This window comes from Balaenoptera ricei, chromosome 4, assembly GCF_028023285.1.
Source record: "Balaenoptera ricei isolate mBalRic1 chromosome 4, mBalRic1.hap2, whole genome shotgun sequence".
Taxonomy (NCBI): domain Eukaryota; kingdom Metazoa; phylum Chordata; class Mammalia; order Artiodactyla; family Balaenopteridae; genus Balaenoptera; species Balaenoptera ricei.
In genome coordinates, this window is record NC_082642.1 from 126,505,490 (window position 1) to 126,525,254 (window position 19,765).

At 36.0% G+C, this 19,765-nt stretch overlaps 1 long non-coding RNA gene across 3 annotated transcripts in view; it reads right to left on the reverse strand.

Annotated features, from left to right (window-relative positions):
• Positions 1-742: 742 nt before the first annotated feature.
• Positions 743-19,765, reverse strand: part of LOC132365498 (uncharacterized) — a 231,018-nt gene continuing 211,995 nt past the window's right edge. For all 3 annotated transcript variants that reach the window (XR_009503115.1, XR_009503109.1, XR_009503114.1), the window contains one exon: positions 743-975. This is a non-coding gene — a long non-coding RNA (uncharacterized LOC132365498). The remainder of the gene's footprint in view (positions 976-19,765) is intronic.

Below are 19,765 nucleotides of genomic sequence, written 5' to 3' on the forward strand. Positions count from 1 at the left end.
TTCCATGTCCTAGATATTGTAAAAAGAGCTGCAGTGAACATTGTGGTACATGTATCTTTTTGAATTATGGTTTTCTCAGGATATATGCCCAGTAGTAGGATCCTCTGCCCAATTTTTAATAGGATTGTTTGGCTTTATTCTATTGAGTTTTATGATTTCTTTATATATCTTGGATAAACTTTCCTGTATGCATTTATATACACTGTTTCTTATACTCAGTCCTCCATATCTCTTCTTTAGTGTCTTAACAAAGATTTCTGCTTATATGTGGAAGTAAACAGAATTTTGGACATCATTCATGGCTGTTATAGCATGGTGGACAGGGCTCTGAATTTATCATATTATAAGTTGATTACTTTGTCTTTATTTTCTTGTCCTTTTTTTGCCTCATGCATAAAGAGTGTATATAATGAACCTGTACAGTTTAAAACAATAATAAAATTGTACTCCTAGGTATCCACCATACAGTTTAAGAAACAGAATTTTATCCAGCTTCCTGAATATCTTTTCCCAAATCCCTCTCCCTACTCCAGAGGAATTTTTTTATCTATTATTTTTTTGTTTTCCTTTGCAGTTTTACAACATATCTTTGTGTTCCTAAATAATATATTTTTTTCATTTCATGTATTTTCCATATTAATAGAATCATATTTTTCTGTTTTTAGAAATTTTCATTCAACATCATGTTTTTGAGGGTTATCCATGTTGATAGGTATAGATGTATTTTATTTATATCCATTGCTTTACAGTATTCCATTGGAGATATATATATACCAAAACCAACTTACTTAAACTTCTTGCACTTGAGTAGTTTACAGGGCTGTTTTTCTCTATTAAAAATAATACTATCATCTATATTCATGCTCATATTTCCTAGGACACAAATTAAGTTCACTTTCTTCTTCTCTCAACTAAGGATAACAGGAGCTTCATTCCAGAGTTCTTCTTAATGATCCCAATATTCAGTTTGTTGATCTACAAAACAAATAATCGTCATTCTTAGCATTAAGTGAGCATATATATAAGTACATAGAAGAAGGGCTAGTTCATAGTAGGTGTCCCATAAATCCTTTTTCACTCTCCACTAAGAATTAAGAGATGATTGTAATCCTTCATAGATAGAAGTGCTTTATAGAGTATGCTGGGTCACCTGTAGGTGCAGAAACTTCTGACTCAATACTCAAGGCTACTATTTGGCCTCTAACAAACACAGATATATATGGTTTAGTTATTACTACATGTCAAGTGGACAACGAGACTTTTAGAAGAGATGGTGATATCACATAGCATACAGTGAGAGAGGAGCTGCTGCTTCTTGCTTCCCTGGGATTTGTCAGCATTATCTTCCTGGATGGAGTCCAGCTGGCTCAAGTTGCCTGAAGCAAAGGCAAAGTGCATTCTTTTGACCCAGAAAAAGCCTCCAGATATGGAAACGTGCAGCACTGTCCTTTGTGGGTCACCTCGAATTCATGCACTGTCTGTGTGACCCAGTTTACTTCCTTCCAGAAATGCCACCACTCTTTGAGCCAGAAGAAGATACTATACGTTATTTACATCATTATTGCATTGATCCTGCACTCCTTAACATCCTGCCTCTAAGTAGGAAACAAAAAAGACATGGCAGGGAAAATGGTGATAGCATACTTTCTCAGCAGTCTGAAAAAATTCATGGGAAATAGTTCTTGCTTTTCAACCAGTCTTCTTCATTACAAATTTTATTCAGTGAAACTTCTGGTCTTCAGAATTTCACCTTCTACCTGTTTTCTTCCCTAAATCACTACCCTTCCAAACTTTTCCCTAAAACAATATCTAGTATTTTATAAACTTATGTCTGATTACCAGCCAGTAGCCATTAAATTTCCTTGGAGAAAGGGAAAGGACAGGGATCTTCCGTAGGTGAAACAACTAAAATAAATACATCAAAATTCTGAATTTACATTTTCTGTTACTAAAATAAGACTCCCCACCCCCTTTTCAATGTTTTCTTCCATTTGGTTACCATTCAATCATACATGATGGCAGGTATAAAAGTCAGATTCCATGGAATGTAGCTGATGAAGGAAAGAAAGAAAAAAAGAAAGAAAGAAGGAAGGAAAGAAAGAAAGAAAGAAAGAAAGAAAGAAAGAAAGAAAGAGAAAGGGAAAGAAAGAAAGAAAAAGAAAGGAAGGAAAGTAGGAAGGAAGGAAAAAAACTGTGGGTATAGATACATTTTTTTGTATTTAGAAATCCACTTTGAAAATGTCCTGAGTGTTGCACTCAGTTCAATTCCAATTCACTTTGGTTGTTTGCTTTCCTGTCTTCCAAAGAACTCATAGGTAAGCATTAGAAATAGGATGCAATAACAAATACTTCTCTTCAGAGGCTGCTACCAAGTGTTTTATACTTGGAAAATAAATGGCAAAAGTGCATAGACATTTGACATGGATAACATTTCAAGCTAATGCTTTAGGAGAAATTTTCTTGAGATATACAAATCACCATTCATCTTGTTAGTTTGGGGTAAAAAAACCAAAAAGTGAAAAAACTTCATCTCTGAACCTTGTAGTCAATACCAAATTCTACCATGGCATGTGGAGGACTCTGATTCAGTGACAATATGCAGAACCAACAATATATGTGTGAAGAAATAATGGAAAAGAAGAGCCAATAAACCTCAGGGCTGGCTTGACCTAGGGAAAAAATTTTGAGATTTTGTAAAACAGTGCAGTGAATGCTGAAGGAAGTCTCAGACATTGCTTCTTAGCTGTTTTCTCAGCACTAATTACAGATTTTATTACACAGTAGTGTGTTATAAGTTAATAATGACCAGTGGAACGCTAAGAGGAAAGGAGGCACAAGGGAACTAGACTAGAACTGGCCACGGCCACCCCTTACTTAAAACTAATAGGCCTAATGTGAAAGCCCCACATCAACACTTGCAAAGGGAAGTTTTGCCAAATTGGAGGCAGATAATGAAAACTCAAGTGAGAGGCAGGCTGTCATTGACACTGTTCAGTCTCATCAAGTGGCTGATGAGGATGAGGATGCTACATTGTTCCCTGAGGATAGAAATGAGCCAAATAATGACAACATGTCAGAGAGAAACAATTGGAAGGATGCAGAGAGCATGACAATTAGATCTCAGTGTCTGATGAGGGGAATAGTGCAAATGAACCACTTAACATGACTAAGCCAATAGACATCAAAATGTATTAGGTACAAACGATGTAAAACAGATGCCTAGTGATCAGAATATGGGGCCTGGGAAATCTTCTGTGACTATACATAGAACAAGCATTTCTATAGCAAGCTATGAGCTGGGCAGAGAAGGCAAAAAAGCAAGTCAAAAGGCCTAGTCTTTAAGGAGTTTGACATTTAAATTGGGTACCATATCATCAGAGTACAGCCAGCAAACGGAAAACACACTAGTTAGTTCAACAGAAAGAATCTAATATAGGAATTGTTTAGAGTTATTGGAAGAATGAACAGTCAAAAAGGGCACACTGGATTAACACAGAGATAGTAAGAAAAGGAAGCATCTATCACCCTTAGAATTCGAGGAACAGAGGAAGAGATTGATGTTATCAGGACACTAGAGAAGATGCTTTGAGAAGCTGTGAGGTAGAGCTCTCAGAAGTGAGAACCTCTGACTATGACTGGTATCTTAAGAGGTCAAAGAAGGTGTCCTGCTAACCTGGATAAGAGGGTGTTACCAGATTGTTGCTAGTTTCTCCAAACAAATGCCATGAGGTTGGTTCTAAGAACAAGGAAGAAAGCAAGAAACTGGAACCAACAGCTACTTCAGAGTTTAGATGCTACTATTGAGATGAGGTTGACAGAAGTAGACCCCTGGAAGAAGCAAGTACCTTCTCTCTTCACCGCTGTTCAGCAACTTTAGTGCCCTCCATTGGCAGGACTAACAGGAAAGTAGCTGGTAAAGGAAAAATGTAGTTTGCAGAGCCCCCAGCATCACAGAACTGAAATATAATAGTTAATAACTACAAACTTATAACCTTGAATTCGAGGGCCAGAGTATATCAAAAGAATTTATTAGAAGAGGCTAACAGTGCTATAATTTGGGTTTGTAGTATAATGAAAAGAGAATATTTTTGATGTCCTTCTTACATATTTATGCATCTGAAAGAACACCATAATAAATCAAAGGTTTTCTCAGTCTAGGTTTACCTATAAAATGCAATAAACTCAGCTATTTGTCTTAAGAAGGTAGCAAGTAAGATGGAGTATCCAGAGTTTAGTTCATTCAAAAGTTTCATCATTTCCCAAAGTCTCAATTATCTCTAGATAATTGCTTTCAGGCAAATATCTTACCTTGATATTGGGTGTCACACATGGCATATATTTTATGAATTGTGTATAAATGTTGCTTTGGGGTGTTCACAAAAGAAATAGAGTTAGCTTTTGTTTCAGTTAGCCATTGTCTAAAAATACTGCCTAACAGACCAACACAAAACTCAGGGGCTTGAAACAAAACTGATCATTCATATGAATCTACAGGTTGGTTAATTGAGTGTAGGCTTGTCTGGTGGATCTTCTTCCCCCTGTGGCTGCTGGAGCTCATCTGCTCCAGAGGGCAGTTCTTTGGGTCAGCTAGAATGGCCCTCTTCTACATGTCTTCCACCCTCTCTTTACCAGCAGGTTCTCTGAGCCTTGTTTTATTTGCAGCAATGGCAGAGGTACAAAAGGGCAAGTGGAAATGCCTGAGGCCTTTTAGAACACAGCATCACTCCGATCAATGTGCCACTGGCCAAAGCACATCACAACTCTGAGCCCTAAGTCAAAGGTCAGGGAAATACTCTAACCATGATAAAACCAAGGGGAAAATGTGGGTGCCAGGAGGGGTGAAAAATGGTGACTAATCTTTCATTCTATAGCAAGTTTGATCTCTATTTCAGAAAAAAAAAAAAAGCCTTGTGTTCTGTATGCAAGGGGAATCCTCATTCATTGAGGATAGAATTCTGATAGAATTCTACAATGAAGGTTATCAGTGGAATGTGTCTCTCTTGAAGACAGAAATAAGACTTTAAGCAAAAAAGAATCAGAAAGTTGTTTTAATAGGAAAAAATACACTAAATGGAGGGCAAATCAACAGTATGAATAAGAAAAACCTGTGTTGCATTGGCAGACTATCAGGTCAAGAATAAAGATTATAGCAAATTAGGAGTAGCTGCAAAGGCTATAGCTGGCCCACACTGGGCTCTGTGTTCATTAGGAAAAGGTTCTCCCTCCGGGTAAGAACAAGTCACATCAGGATTCAGGATTTGGTAAGTGGAGGCATGGATTGGATTTCATCTCCCAGGTACTCTCAGCCAGGTCTCATTGTTTAGGGGAAATGTAACCCCAGTGGAAGAGAAGAAAGAAAAAATTTACTCAAGGATTTTACTAATTTGTTGATGTACCTCACTGTGTTGCTATCATATATTTCTTATTGGTTCACCTTAATAATGCTTTCAAATGGTAGCCATTCTTTCCTTCCCTCCTTTTGGCCTTCCTGCCTTTCTTCCACATATATATACTGAATTTCTCCTGTATGCCAAGTAAGTTACAGGCAGGTAAGATAAAGCAGGAACAAAACAAACAAAATTCCTGCCCTCATAAGCTTTATAATGTACCAGGAGAGGCAGACAATGAACAGTAAACATAACAAATTAGTGAATTATACAGAGTGACAGAAGATGATAAGAGCTGTACAGAAAAAAGGAGAGGAGAGGGGAGAGGAGGGGAAGGGAAGGAAGGGAAGCTAAGGGAAGGGGAGGAGAGATGAGGGGAGGGGAGGGAAGGGATATTATTGTCATACCTGTTTGAACATACTTTTACCACTATATATCCACGGTTGATGTTATATAGAGAAAAATGACCACTTCCTAATTCACTCACATCTCAACTCTAATTGATTGCATAAGACTATTCTTCCTAGGATTGCAAGACTAAATCTAAGAGAAAATCGAGTCAGAAGACGAATTCTGATAAAACATAAAATAAATTTATGCCCTTATATTTGGTTTACCTAGGTTCGCTTTTTTAATATAATAACAACTGTGGCTAAAGCCAGTAAAAGGTTGGCAGAATTTTACAGGAGATTGTTAAATCAAATGTACCTGTAATGCAATCTATATCATAGCTTATGTAGTTCATGTAATAGTTTTGCCATTTAAAAAATTTGGTATGTTATGCTCATTGAATTGAATATAAATTTATTTATTACATTTTGTGTTTGCCATAGTGCTTAATAAATAGTCTTATAGTCTAGAAAAACTTTCCCTTGGCTATGAATTAATCTACTGAGCATTCAAAATGGTTGAATGTGCAAGTTGGGAAAATAAGCACATATATTACAGTAATAACCCTCTAATGAATTATGGTCTTAAGTTGTTCTTGCAAGTTTTTTATTTAAAAATGGTCCTGATCAGGACTTCCTTGGTGGCGCAGTAGTTAAGAATCCACCTGCCAATGCAGGGGACGTGGGTTCGAGCCCTGGTCTGGGAAGATCCCACATGCCACGGAGCAACTAAGCCCGTGTGCCACAACTACTGAGCCTGCGCTCTAGAGCCCGCGGACCACAACTACTGAAGCCCACGTGCCACAACTACTGAAGCCCGTGCGCCTAGAGCCCGTGCTCTGCAACAAGAGAAGCCACCGCAGTGAGAGGCCCACACACCGCAACAAAGAGTAGCCCCTGCTCGCCGCAACTAGCGAAAGCCTGCGTGCAGCAACGAAGACCCAACGCAGCCAAATAAATAAATTAAAAAAATAAATTAAAAAAAAGGTCCTGATCAGTGGTCCAGTTTTCTGGCTAAAAAGGATTATTAAAACAAAAACAAAACTAAAGTACAGGTAATTACTTGATCTTTGTGTTTCTACCAAATTAGGATAACTACATTGAAAAGCTTGGGTCATAATCATGCTATTACAATGGTTTTCCTGGCTTTTTGAACTCTGAAACTTCTAAATTTTCCTTAGCAGTTCAGAGGCACTCTCGGTGTACTACTTGTGAAATACATAGCATTATGTCCACGACAATTCTTTGAAAAACTATTTGGGATATGCAGAATTTTAGAACCATGGAATTATAATATTGCTCTCCTTTCCCTTGATTTGGTACATTGTAAAATATTATACAGTAAGAGAATTTCCCTCCCTTAATCCCCTTTGATTGCTGTAAGTAGGTTGATAAATGAATTCTAAGAAGCGTAATATATAAGTCTCATTTTAAATATCTTATGTTGGCTTAAGTGCAAATGCAATGGCTAGCTGACTATGTGTAAGTGAAATGGGATGAAATGGAATTGAATCCATGTCTAGTGAGTTAATATTTCTCTACTTCCTGTGTTGGCTTATTGGCAACTTTCTAGGTTGCTGAAAACATATCAGTAAAAAGTTGGGAGATGAGAAACTTTTGATAGGATATTTCCTTAATCTTGAAGTTTAATCTCTTTATTACAGACATTTTAAACACCCTGGCTGGTACCTAATGTAAGTTCAATAAATGTTACTTGCATGACCTCATGTATATTTATGTATGTAAACCCTTCTATATTTTATTATAATAAATGAGGACTAAGTTTTCTGCTTGTATCGTGTAGAATAGAGGTCAGCACTTTTTTCTTTTTAAAGTCCAGATAATAAATATTCTAGGCTTACAGGCCATACAGTCTATGTCACAACTAATAAACTCTGCTATTATAGCACAAAATCAATACATAAATACAAACAATACATAAATAATGGCTCTGTTCTAAAACTTTATTAACAAAAGGTGGTAGGCAGGATTTAAACCATGGGCTATGGTTCACCCTTGATATAGACCATTTAAAATTCCACACGCAGGCTGAACTACAGAATGGTCCACAAAACATAAACTCAAGGGAATTTTGTTGAACATATCATTCAAAATGCACATTTATAGAGTTTCTGAAAATCTATGAGTTATTTCTGTCTCATTTAAAGAAAGTAATTGGCCAAATTTTCATATATTCAATAATATTTAAATTATGTAGTATTTAAAATATAAAATAAGGAAATCTTGTTTCACATTGTCCATATGATCCAAAAACACGTGAATACAACTAGGCATGGAAATTTACTATTAACTACTGGAAAGCGAGTTCACAAACAAAACTAATTTGAAGCTAAATCCTTGTCTCTATTTACAACTGGCGTATTCATTTTATCAAGTTATTAATTGTATTAATCTGTAAAATGAGAAAGATCAGCTTCATTTCACTAATCTGTAAAATGGGAAGAATATACCAGCCCAAAAACTTCCAGTGACTGAAGGAAAAAAAAATCTAAAAAAAATTGGTTTGGGTCTCTCAAGCTAAATTTTTTAGTGTGACCTGTCCGAGTATTTTGATGCCTCCGTCTTAAAGGTAGGTTGATGTCAGCAAGATCCTCCAATATATTAAACCAAAAATATTCAGCCTAAATGTCCGAGAGAACAGTATCACAGAATTGACACTGCTGCTATTGAAAGCCTCTATGAATCAATAAAAATTATTATAAAGCATTTATAAGCAAAGTGTTCTCTAAATGCTTAATAATATTTCTGTTAATGGCTTTCCTCTCATAGAATTCCACCTCAGTCATTCGATTTCTTTCCTGTATCACCAGTGTATTTAGCTCTTCCTAGTCTCCCTTAGATGTCATTCAGTGAGTTAGAACCATTTGGCAGGCAGCCATAAACTACCTGTAACAAAGAGTAGTAATTTTACCTAAGTTCTGTATCTTAAAGAGAATTGTCATCTCTGTGTTAAATGAAGTGGCTTTGCAAGGCTTACCAGTGTAACTCTCTTAAAAGATATGTTTATTTCTCATAACATAATAGTGGAGACACCTATATCTATGAACACAACCATGGACCACTTCTAATAACAGCATGCCCTAAATAGGTATGCTATCTAGCTTATACTTAATGAATCTTTGAATAGCTAATTTATGATTCATCGATTCTATATCCATGTTTTATTGCCTCTAGCTAAAGCAGAAAAACTTCTTTTTTCAGATGATCAAAATGAAAAATAGATTTGCAAAAGCAACGCACACTTGGGAGTGCAAACCAAAGTCAGATCATGGAAGAATCTCTTTGATCCTAATTCCCTGAATCACATACAGGTGTCGGACCTTCTTAAACTCTACTGATATTAACAAGGCAAGACAAGAGGTGACTTGTATGGCCAGCCTCTGCTGTTCCAGACTCTTTCCTACAGCAGTTCTTCAACCTGTCACAGTGTATAAAAAGGCCTCTGAGAGCAATAGCATAAGCACTCCTTGTGCTTTATGCACAACAGAGACAACTAGAAATGATGAGTTTATTTTGCAAATTTAATTTAGGAGGTTTTTTACACTGCGTGCACACATCCTTCCCTGAAAGTCACAGGCAAAGTATTAGATTTCTTTCAGGCTCAACTAAATACAGATTTTGCTGAAACCCAGTTAAGAAATGTAGACGTATAATAATCGAACCACATTAATGAGAATGCCAGCAATGAGTTCATTGTCTGTGGCAGTAGTTTAGACTTACGTAGAATTACATACGTGAATTAAAAACTCATCTAACTGCTGGGATCTATCTTTAATGATGTTTTCCCCTGCACACAAATAATGTTGCCAGGATATAAACAATAAAAATATGCCTACTTTAATATAGTAGTTAAGACCATTGGATTTGGAATTAAAAAGTAAGATCTGGATTTAAATCTCTCTTCTACCACTTACTCTGTGTCCTTGATAAGCTGCTTAGTTATAAACCTTAATTTCCACGTTTGTAAAATGAGTTATATGTACCTTTCTCATAGAATTATTATGGGAATTAGATAAAATATTTATGTAAAACTGGTAGTCCAGAGCCTTGTGCACATAATGCACTGATTCTTGAAAGCTTCTTGGATTAGGGCAGGAGAAATGTTTATTAAAAATCATCCCCCAACCACGCATCTGGCCCAATCAAATTGTTCCCTCAGCAACTCCAAGCATTTTATTAGATAATGAAGAAGAGATGTCTGTCCATTTGGAGCAGAGCAAGCTACTAGTCCACAGCTCCCAAGCTTGTTAAACAGAAGTTCTTTCTGACCTCTTATTATATATTTCTATCTAAGACCCAGTCAGAGATGGAAAGAGATGAGGGTGAGCATGGGGAAGGGGAGTCATTATTGGTTCAACTATTTTTTATTATTTCGTATGACAGTGTATGGAATTAAAACATGACCAGTTCTGTTCAAGCAGGAAAAATAAATTATCTCAAAATGCTAAATCAAAACATAGAGGATATACTTTATCCTCTATGCGGATAGAGGGTTAAAAAAATTCTGTAAAGTATCTCCCATATTCACACTGATGCCTGATCTGCCTTTATAAAAACCACTTTTGCAATGCTCAATAGATATTAGGGATTATCCACTATTAACATTTGCCTATCCCTGTAAATTTTACCAGATAATATGATATTGAGAAATTAAATTGGCCTCTTAAGTATTAACTTTTGGTTTAAAGGATTCATTTTATACAAACAATAGTATGGACTGAACATTTGCTTTTACTACCTTCCATTGAGTTTGCGTGAATTAATTACAAAACTACTTTACACTGTTATTGAAGTCCCAAAAATATGCTAATTAATCATTAGTAATTTTTAGAAAGTACCTATGGTTTTAGAATTACTTCTGTCCCTTCAGCTCTGTAATTTTCTCACTCACTGCTATAATAGCACCACACTGTTGTTATTCATGAAGAGACATGAAAGAGAGAAACAGACCAGCAATAACAACAAAAAGTTTAGTTAAAGAAAAAATTATTCAGTAACACTTCTTAAAGCACAGTAAGGAAGACTGTATTCGAGGACCCATGGAGAAAGGTGTAAGGACTCCCCCCCGCCAACAGTGGAATCCTACAGTGAGAGATTGGACTCAACTTCAAATACAGCATGGGCAAATGGAAATTTGTAACCAAAAAGCAGGATGCGAATCAGTGGGTGAAAAAGTACTAAGAGGAAACATCAGCGGAAGGGGGATTCTGGCTAAACCAACCTAAGAAAAGTCATCACCTGGCAGATGGTGGAGGATAAGGAACCTGATTAGATAAGGAGCGTGATCAGATATGCAGGATAGGGGATTCTGGTGAAGCCAACTTAGCAGGGTTCTTACTGAAATTGGACAGTGCAGAGACAAACATGGGGTGTTCAGGCCTAGTAGAAAGAGAGCTCAGCAGAGCCTGAGTAGACTTTGGTTAATGAGAGAATCTTTGTCATGTTAAAGGTGGAAGTAATTTACTATTCTCCTGAGAAGCTATACTATCTCAGCCCTATAAAAAGAATCCTATTTCACCCAAATATTTTAGAGATATCTTTGTAAAATTTCCATTCCACATATGTAGATTTCTTCCTCCAACTACTGTATACAGAGGGCCTACCAGGCAGGACACTGAGGGGGGCTTGCCTAGAGTAAGTGTACTATGACTCAGTCAGAGCCACTGTGTGATTGGCTTGGAACACTCTCCCCTCCCAAGCTAATTCTGATTTGAATGCAAGACTCAAGTTAGATGCAATCTTTCCCTTAAAGATAGACTGCACCCTTCTCTGCTCCCCTGTAATAGTCTATGCAAGCCTGTAGCATAACATTTATGACAGTTTCATTATCAACTGGTCCTTGACTAGTGTCCCCAGAGAATAAAATCTCCTGGAAAATTGAAGGGAGTATTATTCATCTTTTTATCCCTGGCCCCATGCACAGTGCCTGCCACCCAGCAGACCCTCAAGTTTATGAGTAGATGAATTAATGAATGAGTTAAGGATCTTCAATGACAAATGAGAGAGACCAATGTGGTATAAATATAACAGAAACCAACATTCATGGGCATCACCACTTTCTTTTAGTAGCTTCTCATCTTTTCACAAATTTATTTTTAAAAGTTGGCCTAGGGCAGGCACTTTGAGCATTTATCAACTTCATGATAACTGTAAAATCAATAACCAATATTTTCAGAACACCCATAAAAATGAGGTTTAGAAAAGAAAAAAAAATTAAGGATGGCTAGTCAGAAAAGAGAAACTGGAAGAAAATGAGTTCTGCTCTACCTGAGTTAATGGTAATATATGTCTCCCATCAATTTCCCTTTCCTCCAAAGGCAAGGCTCTCCTTTCATCACTGTGATTACTTAGGCATGATAGACTGCTGGTTAACTGATGATCCTGACACAGCAGACACACGAGCATTGTTAATCTTTTACCCCTAAGGCCTTTACCTGTCCGCGTACACAGTACATAGTTAGGTTTGGTCTCCTGGGAATCCTTATTAATTCCTTTATTTCATATTCATATTCTACGTTAGGAGAAGCATTTACTCTTATTGGGCATACCCAACATGCTTCCAGGTTGCCACTTTGTCTGCATTAGAAATAATACTAGATACAGATGTCCTCGACTTAGGATGGTTCGACATGTAATTTTTTGACTTTACAAAAATTTGATCTTTTCCCGGCTAGCGATCATGCGGCAAGATACTCTCTCACGAGGCTGGGCAACAGCAACTGAGCCACAGCTCCTAGTCAGCCACGTGATCAAGAGGGCAAACAACCAATACACTTACAACCATTCTGTTTTTCACTTTCAGTACATTATTCAATACATTACATGAGATATTCTATGCTTTATTATAAAATAGGCTTTGTGTTAGGTACTGTTGCCCAGCTGTAGCTAATGTAAGTGTCCTGAGCACCTTTAAGGTAGGCTAGGCTAAGCTATGATGTTCAGTAAGTTAGGAGTATTAAATGCATTTTCAATTTATGATATTTTCAATTTATGATGGGTTTATCAGAATGTAACCTCATCATTAAGTCAAGGAAGATCTGTATTAAAAATATTAAATTTGAGAATCTGCAGTCTTATAATACTTGATAAAATGAATTTTCAAAAATCAATTAAATAATGTTTCTAAAAAGTTCACCAAGCCACCTGCATGAATATAACTCTATAGGTGTTCCAAAAGAAAGTAGAAAGCTGTCTTCCTTTCTACCTCAAAGAGCTTCCAATTTTATTTTATAGTGTTCCTGTGAGTTGTGAATTTGTAAATCGACTGCTTTTCTGAGGTCAACCCAAACTTGTTTTCAACTACCATTATATTCTGGTTAAGAACTAATGAAAGGTAGATTTTATTTTTATGGAATAGCCACTTTTTTTTGCACCTTGTTTTACTATCTTCTCTAATGATTCTCAACCCACCTTGCAATTTATGTGACAATGTTGGCTGCTTGACCTGCACATCTGCTCTCCATGCGTAAGTGCTTCACCACGTGCCCCGATCCTGTGTGAGACATTGATAAATTCTGTCTGAGCTACAAGGAACGATAGGTGATTTAAAATATATATATTTTCCTCTGTTCTCACTTTCTTCTGAGAAGTCTTTCATTCTATTTCTGAGTTGAGCTGATTGATTCTGAAATAGTTTAAACCCAAGGTCTAGAGCAACAAGCTGAGAAAAAAATGATAGAGATATATTTTAAAAGTGCCTTGGTTTTATCTTCTGATTCATTCAATAGAAAATCTCTTTTATGGATAAAAGTCCCTTTTTATAAGCTGTAGTACTCTCAGTTACTACTGGAGTGAAGCATTACAAAAGAGGAGAAAATGGTGAAATGCTGAAAATTTAATACATGCTAAGTGTAAAAGTGAATATTGAACAAGAAAGACTCAGGTTTTGTGATATTTCTGTTGTATCTCTCTCTCTCTCTCTCTCTTTCCCCCTCCTCCCTTTGTTGCTTAATTAGTTTTATAAGTGAAGTATAAAGCTTTAACTGTGAGTAGTGAGTGCATAATAGATAAATATAGGGAAGTTTTAAAACAAATTTGACCTTGAATAAAGTTAGTAAAAAGATGAATGGATTTTTCTGCCTGTTCATGTAATCAAAGTACCTCAGCACTACTCTTAAGTGAAATAACTAGCTAGAAAAATGTTAAGAATCTCCTCAAAAGATCTCCTTATCTGACTGATGCCTTGAACCCCATCAAGAACCCCATCAAGAAGCTTCCTGCCTTTCCCTTGAGGCTTTAATCCTCAAATAAACAAAAATCTCACCTATGAGGGGTAAAGTATTAAGTTATGAGGTTTTCCAATTCAATATTCATGTTTCTGAAGACGAGCTTGGGCCATGGAATGCCTTTGAAAATGGGGACTCTAGTTGGAAGACAAAGATCTTCAATGAATCAAATACTTTTTATTGATATAGCAGCCCATTACGTTTGTAGAGATCATGTGGTAGGAAGGTACAATAGTCTTATGGCTCTTTGTATACTCCTAGTTTGTATGCTAAAGTGATTTAGGATATCTTGTTTCAAAAGCACATTCTTCAGTAATAAAGGACTGACTTTTTAAGACCTACTCATTCCTCACCTAATTTTTTGCTACCCACCACAATGGAAAATGCCTTGATTTATGAATTTGAAGGATGTTCTATGTATCTATATTTCTCTCCTCCTTCTGATCACCTACACTGATGTCAGATGTCATGGAACTCAAGTGTTTATAGTATAAGGACTATCACTATTACTTAGGTCATCTATTGTCCCTATATATGTATATAGAAGCTTAAATTACACTTTTGATGTCAGTGACTCCTTGTGCTTGAGACAGCTTCCTACTTAACCCTTCATTTTATATAGCACCCACCACCATCACCAAATACTTCCTTCTCCTGAGATTGAAATTTCTTGTCTCTTAATCAAAGTCCATAGTGGACCTTTTACAACAATGATTCTTGGAGATTATACAGAAAATAGTGTTTTATTACTTCATTCAACAAATAATTTTTGTCTACTATTTATATTGACATTACCAAGAATCTTTTAAGAAATGTTAGCTATCACATATTCTAATACTATACATTCTTTAAACTGGATCGTCTCCCCATTAAATCTCTATTCCCTTATCCTGTTTAACTTTTGCTTCATAGCATTTATCACCACTTGAAATTATATCATGATTTATTTTTTTATTGTCTATCTCCCTGCACTAGAATATGAGCTCCATGTGGATGGTGAATTTGTTTCATTCACTGCTTTATTCCCAGTACCTAGAACCATCCTTAAGCCATTGTAGGTACTCAGTACTTGTTAAATGACTGGCCCAATCAATTAATTAATTAGTCTCAATTTCAGATACTACCCAGTTCTTCACCATGCCATGTAGGGAGGCTGTGTTACAAATGGGATCTTGCCATATGCCTCAGGTCTATTGGAACTGAATGAAGCTTCAGAAGCAGTGGTAGAGAGCAGCAGTCACTAAACACACAAAAAAATATCTATTTCAATTCTTCTTGGCAGTCATTAAGCTCTTGCTTCATAGAGATACAGTTACTTTATTGATAATAAATAATCCATTACTCTTAATTGAAACTAAGGTGTAGCTAATAACTTAAAGGTGAAATTTTTCATTGCCTATTATCAAGTAACTTAGCATATTTACATCTCTATGTGTTGACACCTAAAAAAATGGGTCTTATTATAAATGATAGTTATAAGACTATAGAGTTTTGAAGCAAGCATCATTAAAAATATAAAGCCACACAGAGAGTTTTTTAGTCATTTAAAAATGAAAAAGTGTGTGTATATGAATTCCTAACAAATCTATCACTACAAGGATGTGCAACCACAACTGTGGCAGCAATGATTGAAATGCTTTACAGTGTTCTTAGAATACCTCCCAGCCCTGCTCTCTGTAACAGTCCACAGTGTACAAGAAAGCAGGGACCACAGCAGATAGAGGGAAGGGGATGTTTTCAAGGATCAATGGAGGGCATTATCTGTATAATTGGGTAGAATGCAGCAAATGTTTTAAACAGTTCATTTTGATCATTATTGTCAGTTTTGTTTTGTTTTTAAAAAAACACATGAAATAGGGATTTAAAGTGTAGTGGAGGAAAACTTTCCCCTTCTATACTTTTTAGCTGGTCTAATAATTAAATTGACATAACACAGATTAACAGGAGAAAAAAATTTTCATGCTTATGGGAGCTCATAAAAATATGAGACTCAAAAAGTGACCAAAGCAGGAAGCTTTTTTACCTATTAGACAAAAAAACAATAAATTTGTGAAGAATTGGCAAGACGAAGAAGTTTTGGTTTGGGGTAGTAAATTAGTGAAGTAAGAAGGCTTGTTTGTACAGCCTTCTCAGCCCTGAATTCCCTGCCTGTGGTGATAAGGATGCCTTCTACCCTCCTGGTACAGGGAGGGTACCTTTCACATGGGAGATTTATTTCCTGCTTTCAGAGGGACAAAGGAGGGTCAAAGTGTCCTTCTTGCACTGGCTGTTTCTTAAGTAACTTTAACTCAAAATAATCAATATGCCAAAATGGCATATTTGGGGCTGGCATATTCTGTGCCTCTTCAAAGCAAAAGATGCTTTTGTTTAAAATGCACTAAATCTTAGAAATGTGCTTGAAAAATTGTTTTGAAAAACATGAAATCTAATCCAAGTAGAGTAATTATGATCACAGAGCTATATGAGCATCTCAAAACCTCCTTCTCATTTTTATTTCACTCACTTCCTGCCAAAACCTAACTACCAAGGGACAAGGGGAAGGGAAGTGCTAAATGCAATGGTTAAAAAAAGGAACGCAGTTTTAAATTAGGGGTTGCATCAAATGGTCTTATTAAAACATATGATGAGTAGGTGATTTCCAGATGCGAAAACTTTCTTATAGTATTATAATAACAAAACTTTTGGTGTGGTTAATACAAATGCACAGGAAATGTCAGTTCTACTGTTTGTAATTCAGTGAAACAGCAACACCTAACAGACAGGAAGCACGTAAGTGGTCATTGAAAAGCTGAATTCTAACAACGTATGACTTTTTCTTCTAACCATTTCACATATTTGTGAAATGCTTTAGCATCTCTTTTTTAAAGGTAGAGAAGACAAACCTTTTCTAAGAGTAATCTGAGGATATACAAAATGGACAAAGGTTACAGCACTGATATTTTAAGTATTACTGATCTTGATAACCAAGCATAGCCAATATAAATTACTCTTGATAGGTGGTGCAAGAGAATAAAAAGAAAAATCTGGTAATTAAATCAATTTTGGACCTTTCAGCTTAGACACGTGTAAAAGGTACAACAATAATGTAAGCAAATTTAGCAAATAGTCCAACAAGGCCAAGTCTATTCTATGTAGTATGCATAAGGAGAGAGAAATGTACATATTCATTTTTTTTACTAAGAACTTTCCCCCAAAGTGAAATGTGTGGTGTTTCAATTTGTAGCATGAATCAGAAGTGTTAGAGGTAGAGAGAACTAACTTCTGGTGAGGATCAGTCACTGCTGGTGTATGATTTATATATGTTAAATTGTTTTATCTTCATATTAATCTTTGAGTCAAGTATTTTATTGATGAGAAAATCAAGGTTAAATTATATTTTTACTCAGTGGCATACAGCTAGTAAGTAGCAGAACCAGCATTTTGAACCCATACCTGTCTGCCTCTAAAGCTGGGCTATTTCTGCCACATTCTCTACATTCTTTTCAAAGGAGTCCATAAACATCATATTTTTCCAGCAGGTTTGTTTCTGAGCAAAGGAACAACCTTATGTCTTGGCCAGATTGAATAGTGAATTGCAGCAACAATTAAAGGTTGTTCTTGAGGAGAGAATTTCCCTGGAAGTTCAACTGGAACAACTTCGACCATTCTCTCATCTATAAGCCAATTGCCTTTAACTGTGAACTTACCCATTTTTAAGTGGTTTTGGGTTCAAAGCCAATTTGGAGACCCAAACGTTCAGCTCACTGCTTAATTCAACATTAAATTTTATGATTCTGTTTTGCCCTATGTGTTCACCATTGAATTTAAGTATCTTTTACTTTTTAATTTCAACAATGAAAGGGTCAGGATGACTTTTTCTGGGAAAAAAAAAATATCCCTTTCCCGCTCTTGGATCCTCTCACCCATCCAAGACTCACATTTCCATTCCCAGGTCCTATATAATGCAGTGTTGTACCCAGGACTGTTCTCAAGCATTGCTGCTTGGCTTGTTCCCAACTACATCTCATAATTTGCATCAGAGAATCCTGCCATAAATCCCTTCAGGGATTTTTAGGTGGTTAATTTGTTAATTCCTAATAAATGAAATTATACTCAATTATTTGTAAGATGACAACTTAATTAAAGATCACTCCTAGGGTCTTTCACATTTTAAAAGGGGATTCTAGAGATTCATTCATTCTTCATACTTTGAACAAACATGTATTGAATACCTACTTGCTACTTGCAAACACCAGCTGTGGAAAATTGAAAAACGAATATGACACATACTCTCTGTCCTCAAAGAGACAACAGTCTAGTCCAGTGAAAGAGATTATGATTCTAAGTAAATTTAATACTACTATAGCACAGCACACAGTTTCTCAAAGTGTAGACCCCTGACCAGCAGCATCAGCATTACCTGGGAACTTGTTAAAAAGCAAATTTTCTGGCTTTACCCCACACCTACTGGATCAAGAACTTTGGGACTGAGGCCCAGCAATCTGTATTTTAACAAGCTTCCAGTGATTCTGATGCAAACTAAAGTTTGAAAACCACTGGTATAGTATTGATGATGTAGGTGCTGAATCCAGACTAACCTGGGTTCAATTCTTGCTCTCCCACCTCTTGATTATATGGCTCTGGGCAAGCTACTCGAATTCTAAGTGCCTATTTTCTCCTTTGTAAAAGAAGATAATGATAATAATAGTACCTACTTGATATGATTGATTGTTGTAAGGATTAAGTTAGTTAATATACGTTAAACACTAGAACAGTGCCTGATGCCAAGCAAGCACTCAATAAATATGCTTTGGTTTTGTTATAAGGCATAAATAACTGTTGAAGACTCCATGTTTCACTTTAAGACCTACATAACTCTTGAAATGATTCATAATACTCCTGAAAAATTGAAAACTTATTTACTCAATAATTAGAAGAATTTTATTCAGAAGCTAAGTTTTATTTCTTCAGCAATGTGGGGTGCAATGTCTTACCTAAATACAGGATGCTTAAGGTGGAAATATTCAATAAATGAAGCTTTTGTTTTGTTTTGTTTTCAGTAAAGACCTGCTAGCAGTTCTCTAGCCTCTCTGTGTAGGTAGATTATTTCATTTATTTCTTAGGACTCAAAGCGACCATTAATTGACTGTACTTCTAAGTATGATATTATTTGCTTAGTATTTCATTAATGATATTTCAGGATTTTTTCATTGTAAGAATCATCGCTTCTTGGGAGAGACATCTAGTTCTTTAAGTACAATTACTGTGTTTGAGACTCTTCACAACTTGACGAATTAAATTGTTTTACTTGGTCTTGAATTTTATCTGATGTCTTATTAAAAATATATATATTTATTAAAACTACATATAAACTTTATTTAAAGCTACTAGAAAGTAGTATCACAACCAGAAAACACATTTCTTAGATTCAGTTTGGTGTCACTTTCTGCTTTCCATGAATTGGGGTAACAAGAGCGTCCCTCTGTGCGCCCTTCTCTTATAAGTCTGCCAAGCAATTAGCATCTCTTAACATTTCCAGGCAGCTGCCTAATGAAATGCTTGTTTCTCCAGAAAATCATTTTGCATATAAAACTCTGTCTGATCCTCTGAAACTAACAAAGGTATTTCCAGTCCAAAAGACACTCTGACATTGCCAAAACAAATGTTCAGATATTAAAAAATCCCTTCCAAAATTTACATTAGGCCTATCTATAGAGTATCAATTTAGGCAGGGTGACCATTAAGAAACAAAGTGGCATCTACA